Source organism: Microcaecilia unicolor, chromosome 2, assembly GCF_901765095.1.
Source record: "Microcaecilia unicolor chromosome 2, aMicUni1.1, whole genome shotgun sequence".
NCBI classification, from domain to species: domain Eukaryota; kingdom Metazoa; phylum Chordata; class Amphibia; order Gymnophiona; family Siphonopidae; genus Microcaecilia; species Microcaecilia unicolor.
Genome location: NC_044032.1, coordinates 350,536,913 through 350,545,342, shown reverse-complemented (window position 1 = coordinate 350,545,342; position 8,430 = coordinate 350,536,913).

Below are 8,430 nucleotides of genomic sequence, written 5' to 3'. Positions count from 1 at the left end.
CTGATGTATACAACATGCTCTATGTTTTCAATACAGAAGATCAATTACAGAAATATTCAAAAATATTTAAAGAATAAAAAACCAAAAATGTCTTGGATACAATCTCCCTGATATTCAGTGTTATTTAATGGGCCAGGAATGGTTCTTGGCCAGTTAAATAATGTTTAGCCAGCTAACCACTAATATTTAGCGGGAGATAGCCGGTTATCTCCACTGAATATTTGCGGTTAGCGCTTAGGGGAGGGAATTCTATATATGGCACCTAAAAAATCCATGTAGAAATAATTTCCGCCTAAGCGTATTCTGTAAGCTGCACCTAGATTTAGGCACGGTATATTGAATACGATTAGGTGGCAATCATAGCGCCAAAACCTACGCATCTCCATTTACACCAATGAAAACATGGCATAAATTCCAGGACATAGATTTAGGCGCTGAGAGCCATATTCTGTAATTGCGTGTGCAAATTTCAGAATGCCCATGAAATGCCCCTTTCCCCATCCACAACCATGTCCCTTTTGAACTGCACGCATTAGAATTTAGGCACAGTTCATTACAGAACATGCTTAGCGAGTTATGCACATAAATTCTAATTATTGCCAATTAGTGCTCATTATTACTTGTTAAGTGCTGTTAAAAATGCTAATTGCCAATTAACTTATGCACGTTATTATAGAATCCACCTGGATTTTGGCACGAATCTCTAGGTGCACTATATAAAATCTTGGGGATAGTGGCTAACCGGCTATATTGTGTCATATAGCCAGCTATCCATGAATATTCAAGTGTTAGCCAGTTAAGTTTAGTAGGCAAATTGGACTGTGTAAATAGCAGTCCTATCTTTGCCCACTATTAACTGGCCAGCACTGAATATTCACGGATAGCTGATTAAGTTAGAGCCAGTCCAAAAAAAATCCAGATATTCAATGCTGGTTACTGGAAATGGCCCCAGCATTGAATATCCAGGGTCACTGCTGACCACGGCGTCAGCTTAATATCAGCCCCAATAAATCTTTAAACCACTTTCCTCAGTACTTGGCAGAAGCCTCTTTTGTAGCAATAAGAGTCCTAAGTTATTTAGGGTAAGTGGTTACCAACTTTATGCAAGGTAACAAAAGAGAGGGTAAACCAGTACACAAATACAGGCAAGAAAAGAAAAATGCTCAGTCAACGGCGATTGTTCAAAAAGTGTGGATGATAGAGTTTACATCTCCTTGAGAGGTATATCATTGCCGCTAGGGATCTGTTTTTTTGTTTTGCATTTTTTGAACATTGCAACTGTTGATTCTTGAGGCAGGCACTTTTGCGCCGAAACACGGCCTGTGTCGGGTCTCTCTCAGAATAAAAGGACTCCACTTGTCTCAATCCTGAAGGCCCAGCTGTGCTTTTTTCTTTTATTACCAACTTTATGCAGCAGGACAGTGCAGTTTATACCCAGTCTTCCTGGCAGAATAGCTTAGGTTCTTTCAAATTGGCTGGAGATTGTCTGTGTACTGTACTCTTCAAGTCTTATCACTGATTTTTCTAATGGATTCAGATTTGGACTTTGATGGGCCAGTCAAGGACATGCCTTTTCTTCTTGCTGGACTCTATTGTTGTACTTGCATAGGATCATTTTCCTGCTGAAAGGTGATCTTCTTCACAAGTCGTAGTCTGTGGCAGACAGGAACAGGTTTCCTTCTAGTATCTGTCTGTACCTGGCACCATCCATCTTTTCTTTGATCTTTACAAGTCTACTTGTCTGCTCTGCTGCAAAGTATCTCCACAGCATGGCATAGGAAACCGTGACACCCTGCCCCAGCCCCTTAAAATTCTGAACATGAATTAATAAATAACATTCACGTTGGATTAAGTGGGAACAACTTGGCTGCAGCTTTATTAGATGACATAACTGTATATAATACAATCAAAACAGCATACCCAAGCCACCCTGTAAGCTCTTAAAAAGCTACAATGAAAGCATCCAGTCTGCCGCTACAAGTAAGACTGACAAATGCACTATATGCAGTACACAGGATACTCCCGCCACCCAGTACACGTGTCCAACCCGAGTGCAGCGAACCCATCTCCATCACTCAGGCTCGGGTATTCCTGCCCTCCAATCTGCGATATGTGTAATAGAATATAAACAATAAATAGAGCAAGGGGTGGGTGGGAGGGTAGGCTAGGCTGCTCCTGTTCACGTCCTTAGGAAAGAAAGAGGGAGCAAGTAGTAACTGTAGGCTTTAAGCCCATGGCTCCATCCCCTTCTTCCAGTCGACATGGCTCCCCGCCTTATCACAGCTGCCCCCCCCCCCTCACAGCTGAGACATGGGTGCATGGTGCCGGTAAGCCCCAAAATCAGTTTCTCTGCCCCTGTAACAGATGTTGTAGTCGATCCTCTGGATAGCTGAGTACATTGTCCCAGTTTTTGAAGGCCGTCCCTCAAAATCTGTCCACAAAACAACACAGAGAGGGTTCAAACACAATCCAAAGCACAAAAGCACCAAACGCCTTCAAAAACGGAACAAGTCTTTTAATTCACAATGTAGATCAGTCTCTGTGTTGCTTTGTGGACATATTTTGAGGGATGTCCTCCCAAAAACTGAGACAATGTACTCGGCTATCCAGAGGATCAACTACTACATGTTACAGGAACCATCTGTTTTGAGGATAGTGATGAAAATTCTTTAACTGACAAATGGCATCTAATATAATAATTTACTATGTGAACATTCTAAAGTGTCTCACTGGGATCGTAACCACCTGCTGACGTCACTGGCCAGCAGTAGAACCCTGCTTGCCTGACGTCAGCAGGGGGTTACGATCCCAGTGAGAGATGCGCATTGAAGAACAGCGGGAGTGGGCAGACACCCCCCCTCCAAAATCGCCAACCCCCCTCTGCTACCCTCCCCTCCCCCCTCTTACCGGGGTCCCGGCGGCAGCAGTGAAGAGCCTCTGGTCCCGCCCTTGTGGAAACAGGAAATGAGGGCGGGACCAGAGTCAGAGCTGAGAGCGAAGAGAAGGGAAGGCAGCAGACTCGTGAGGCTCTTCACTTTTGCCGCTGGACCCCGGTAAGAGGGGGGAGGGGAGGGGAGCAGAGGGGGGTTGGCAATTTTGGAGGGGGGCAACGTGCACGTAGGGGGATGGGCGGGGCCAGGGGAGGGGAGGGCCGCAGGTGGAGGCATCGCAAGGACGTGTCTGTGAGACAGAGAGGAGGGGGGACTGGAACTCGGGGGAGGGACAGAGGGAAGGAGAGAGAAGAAGGGAGAGAGAGAGGGAGGGAGGGAGGGCCTGGAAATCAGAAGGAAAGAAAGGGGGTCGTGGGACTTGGAGGGGACAGAGGGAGAGAGCGAGGGAGGGAGAGAGGGATAACCTTGCTAGCGCCCGTTTCATTTCATACCGAAATGGGCCTTTTTTACTAGTGAAAAAATCCTGTTCTGAGGGAATGGATCCTCAGAAGCTTAGCTGAGATTAGGTGGCAGAGCCGGTGGTGGGAGGCGGGGCTGGTGGTTGGGAGGCGGGGCTGGTGGTTGGGAGGCGAGGATATTGCTGGGCAGACTTATACGGTCTGTCCTAGAGCCGGTGGTTGGGAGGCGAGGATATTGCTGGGCAGACTTATACGGTCTGTCCTAGAGCCGGTGGTTGGGAGGCAGGGATAGTGCTGGGCAGACTTATACGGTCTGTGCCCTGAAAATGACAGGTATAAATCAAGGTAAGGTATACACAAAAAGTAGCATATATGAGTTTATCTTGTTGGGCAGGCTGGATGGACCATGCAGGTCTTTTTCTGCCGCCATCTACTATGTTACTATAAGTATATGTTACTATGAAATGATAAATTGTAGACAAGGGTCACTGATGTACAAGGCCGATCTATGTTGCGAATTAAAAGACTTGTTCCGTTTATGAAAGCTCTTGGTGCTTTTATGCTTTGGATTGTGTTTTGTACTTTGAACCCTCTCTGTGTTGTTTTGTGGACACATTTTGAGGGATGGCCCTCAAAATGTGGGACAATGTATTCAGCTATCCAGATGATCAACTACAATGTCTGTTACAGGAACCATCTATTTTTGAGGATAATGATGATGATGATTATTAACTAACAAATGGCATGAAATATTAAATTGTAGACAAGGGTCATTGATGTACAAGACTGATCTATGTTGCGAATTAAAAGACTTGTTCCATTTATGAAGGCTCTCTGTGTTGTTTCACTGCAAAGCTGACACTGTAGGAGGGTGATGGGTGACTATTTCCTTGCTGGTTCTTAGTCCTAATTTTCTATCAGAAGCAGGATCACTGGAAACTTCTTCTTGCCGCTTTTGCAAGCTTAATTCAAACAAATAAAATAAGGGAGAGATCAAGTTAGACACATGCTATTTGAACTTCCACTGCCCTATTTATATCATTTCATTAATTTTATTTATTTATTTATTTATTTATTGCATTTGTATCCCACATTTTTCCACCTTTTTGCGGGCTCAGTGTGGCTTACAATAAGATATGAATAATGGAAATACATTTGTTACAACTTGGTTATGGATTACATTGTACAGAGTTATGCGAGACATTCGAATATCATTAGGAATATAACAATGGGACATCAACATAGAAACATTGGAAGGAGACAATGGGAAGCTAAAAGGGCAGTGTTAGACACAAAGACATATGGTGTATATAGTTCCGTGAATAAATGTATGATTGACTGGATTACGGGATGAGGGATCAGAAGTGGATGTATGTTGCATTGATGAACAATGAGTATGGACTCTATGTGTTTTGGCTCTTTCCGTAAGTTTTTTCAAACAGGTGAGTCTTCAGTAGTTTACGGAAGGAAGCTTGTTCGTTAATCATTCTTAGGTTGCGCGGTAGTGTATTCCAAGACTGCGTGCTCATGTGGGAAAAGGTTGACGCGTGTAGCGTCTTGTATTTCAGGCCCCTGCAAGTAGGGAAGTGGAGGTTGAGGTGTGTTCGGGATGATCTTTTAGCGTTTCTGGGTGGTAGGTCTATTAAATCAGACATGTACGCTGGGGCTTCGCCGTAAATGATCTTATGGACTAATGTGCAAACTTTAAAAGTAACGCGTTCCTTAAGTGGAAGCCAATGTAATTTCTCTCGTAGTGGTTTTGCCCTTTCATATCTTGGTTTTCCGAAGATGAGCTTGGCTGCTGTGTTCTGGGCTGTTTGAAGTTTCCTCAGTATTTGCTCTTTGCAGCCTGCGTATAGTGAGTTGCAGTAATCCAGATGGCTGAGGACGAGGGATTGCACCAGGCTGCGGAAGACGAATCTTGGGAAGAATGGTCTTATCCTTTTCAATTTCCACATGCAGTAGAACATCTTCTTGGTTATGTTGTTTGCGTGGGTTTTGAGTGTTAGGTGGCGGTCGATAGTGACTCCAAGGATTTTTAGCGTTTCTGAGATTGGGAGGTTTAGGTTTGGTGTATTTATCGCGTTGAATTCATTTGTGTTGTATTGGGAGGTGAGTATCAGGCATTGGGTTTTTTCTGCGTTTAATTTCAGGCGAAATGCATCTGCCCATGTGTTCATGATGTGTAGACTTTGATTGATTTTGTTGGAGATTTCTTTGGTGTCTTGTTTGAATGGGATGTATATTGTCACATAATCGGCGTATATATATGGGTTGAGGTTATGGTTTGATAGGAGTTTTGCTAAAGGGATCATCATTAGGTTGAATATAGTTGGTGAGAGAGGTGATCCTTGTGGGACTCCACATTCAGGTGTCCATGCCTTGGACGTGGTTGAATTTGATGTGACTTGATACGAACACAGGGTTAGGAGCCCCTTGAACCAGTTCAGGACATTTCCTCCTATGCCAAAGTATTCAAGTATGTGTAATAGGATTCCATGGTCAACCATGTCGAAGGCGCTTGACATGTCAAATTGTAGGAGGAGTATATTGTTGCCAGTTGCAATTATTTGTTTGAATTTGGTCATAAGGGTGACTAATACTGTTTCTGTGCTATGATTCGAACGGAATCCTGATTGGGCATCATGCAGTATTGAATGTTTGTTTAGATAGTTTGTGAGTTGTTTAGTTACCATACCTTCGGTTATCTTGGTTATTAGTGGTATGGATGCTATTGGCCTGTAGTTGGTTATTTCGCTCGTGTTTTTCTTTGTATCTTTAGGAATTGGGGTGAGTAAGATTTTTCCTTTTTCTTTTGGGAAGAGTCCATTTTGTAGCATGTAGTTTATATGGTTTGTTAGGTCTATTATGAATTATTGAGGAGCAGATTTCATGAGGCTATTTGGGCATATCTCTAGTTTGCAGTTGGATTTGGCATATCTTTTGAGAGTTTTAGAGATGAGGTCTTCTGACAGTAGTTCAAATTCGGTCCAGGTTCTGTCTGCTGGGTGTGTTCCTTCTTCTGGATCTAGACAGTCTAGAAGAGTGGTGTATTCTATAGGGCTGGCGGGTATTTTGTGTCATAATAGTATAATTTTCTCCTTGAAGTATTTCGCAAGGTTGTCGACACTTGGTATATCTTTGCCGTTGGTTGTAACTGGTGTGGTGTCTAACAGTTTGTTCACGAGGTTGAAGAGTTTATGTGTGTCTTTGTAGTTTGGTCCTATTAATGTTTTGTAATGTAGTCTTTTTGTCTGTTTTATGGTATATTTGTATTTTCTCCGAAGTAGTTTCCAGTCGTTTAGTGTTTGTTCGTCTCTCTTTTTGTTCCAAGCTCGTTCTAGTTTCCTGACTTGTGTTTTCAGTTTTTTTAGCTCTTCGGTGAACCATGGATTTGCATTTTTCCTGTGTGATGTTCTGGTTTGGACTGGGGCGATTTTGTCTAATGTTGTTGTACTTATATCGTCCCATTCTTGGAGGAATTGGATGGTGTCAGCGTTTGTAGTCCATTCGTTCTGGTAGATCTGTTGCCAGAATGTTGTGGGGTCTATTTTTCCTCTCATTGTGTAGGTTGTTCGCTCATGTTTATTGATCGTGTTTAGTTGTGTTTTTCGCCAGCAAAGAGTGACATTTGCTTTATGGTGGTCTGACCATAATGTAGGTGTCCATCTTGTGTCAGTGAGTATGATAGTTGAGTCCGGTTCGAATTTATTTGTTATGATATCTAGTGTGTGTCCTTTTTCATGAGTTGGTTGCATGTTGGGTGTTTGCAGATCCCAGAGTTTTAGGAATTCTTTGAATTCTCGTGTACTTGGTAAGGTGTCATAATGAATGCATTAACCACTATCAAGGAGGTAGTTTGATCAGGCTGCTAAGCCTAAAGACTTAATTAAAAAAAAAAAAAAGTAGAGTGGTCAGGCCTGGCTCCGTAGGCTATGGGTGAGCTGGATGACGAGGCCTGGTCAAATCTTATATTTTCCTTGGGAAATGTGGAGATCAAATCTATCATGGAAATTTGGAATCAAAAATTTCCAAGCAGCTTGATTCCAAGCTAGGTATAGATTCCCGCATCAGTCCAACCTCCTCCATCAATGCTGCAATATCCCCATTTCAGGTGCATTTGAGGGCCAAGGTGGAGCATCACTTGTAGATATCCCTGGAGAAGGTGCATCAGGTCCATATGGTGGAGGAGATAGGGACTGTTGCTGGGGAACATGTTCCTCTTCCACATCTAGAAAAATCCTCCGCAGGAATGAAGAATACCAAACACAGCGAAGGTGACGAATAACACTAAATCCAACATCAAGGTGTAAAAATTAGACTTTAATTGATAGGCAGAATCAAGACTCTACACAAATCATGTTTTGGTCATAGGGCATTCCTGAGGAGTCTCTATGAAACCACCACAGTCTTGTTGAATGACTGCATTGCTGTGTTCAGACTATTAGCTCCCCTTACGTTCCCGCCCGTAACCTCCGTTCACAGGATAAATCCCTCCTCTCAGTACCCTTCTCCACCACCGCCAACTCCAGGCTCCGCTCATTCTGCCTCGCCTCACCCTATGCTTGGAACAACCTTCCTGAACCCTTACGCCAAGCCCCCTCCCTGCCCATCTTCAAGTCTTTGCTTAAAGCCCACCTCTTCAATGCTGCGTTCGGCACCTAACCCTTACCGTTCAGTGAATCCAGACTGCCCCAATTTGACTGCCCCGATCGGACCGACCGTTCACTTGTCTATTAGATTGTAAGCTCTTTGAGCAGGGACTGTCTCTCTTTGTTAAATTGTACAGCGCTGCGTAACCCTAGTAGCGCTCTAGAAATGTTAAGTAGTAGTAGTAGTAGTAGTGGTATAGAACACACATTATTATTAGCATTTGTATAGCGCTGAACACCTGATACAAAGAGACAGTCCCTGCTCAAAAGAGTTTACAATCTAAATAATACATCATGTGAACTTTGGGAAACTATGGGGTGAAGTGTCAGTGACTGAGGCAATGACAAGTCAAACTAATGTAACAGCTGACTGTGGCGGTTTCATAGAGACTCCTGAGGTGTTGGATTTAGTGTCATTCGTCACCTTCA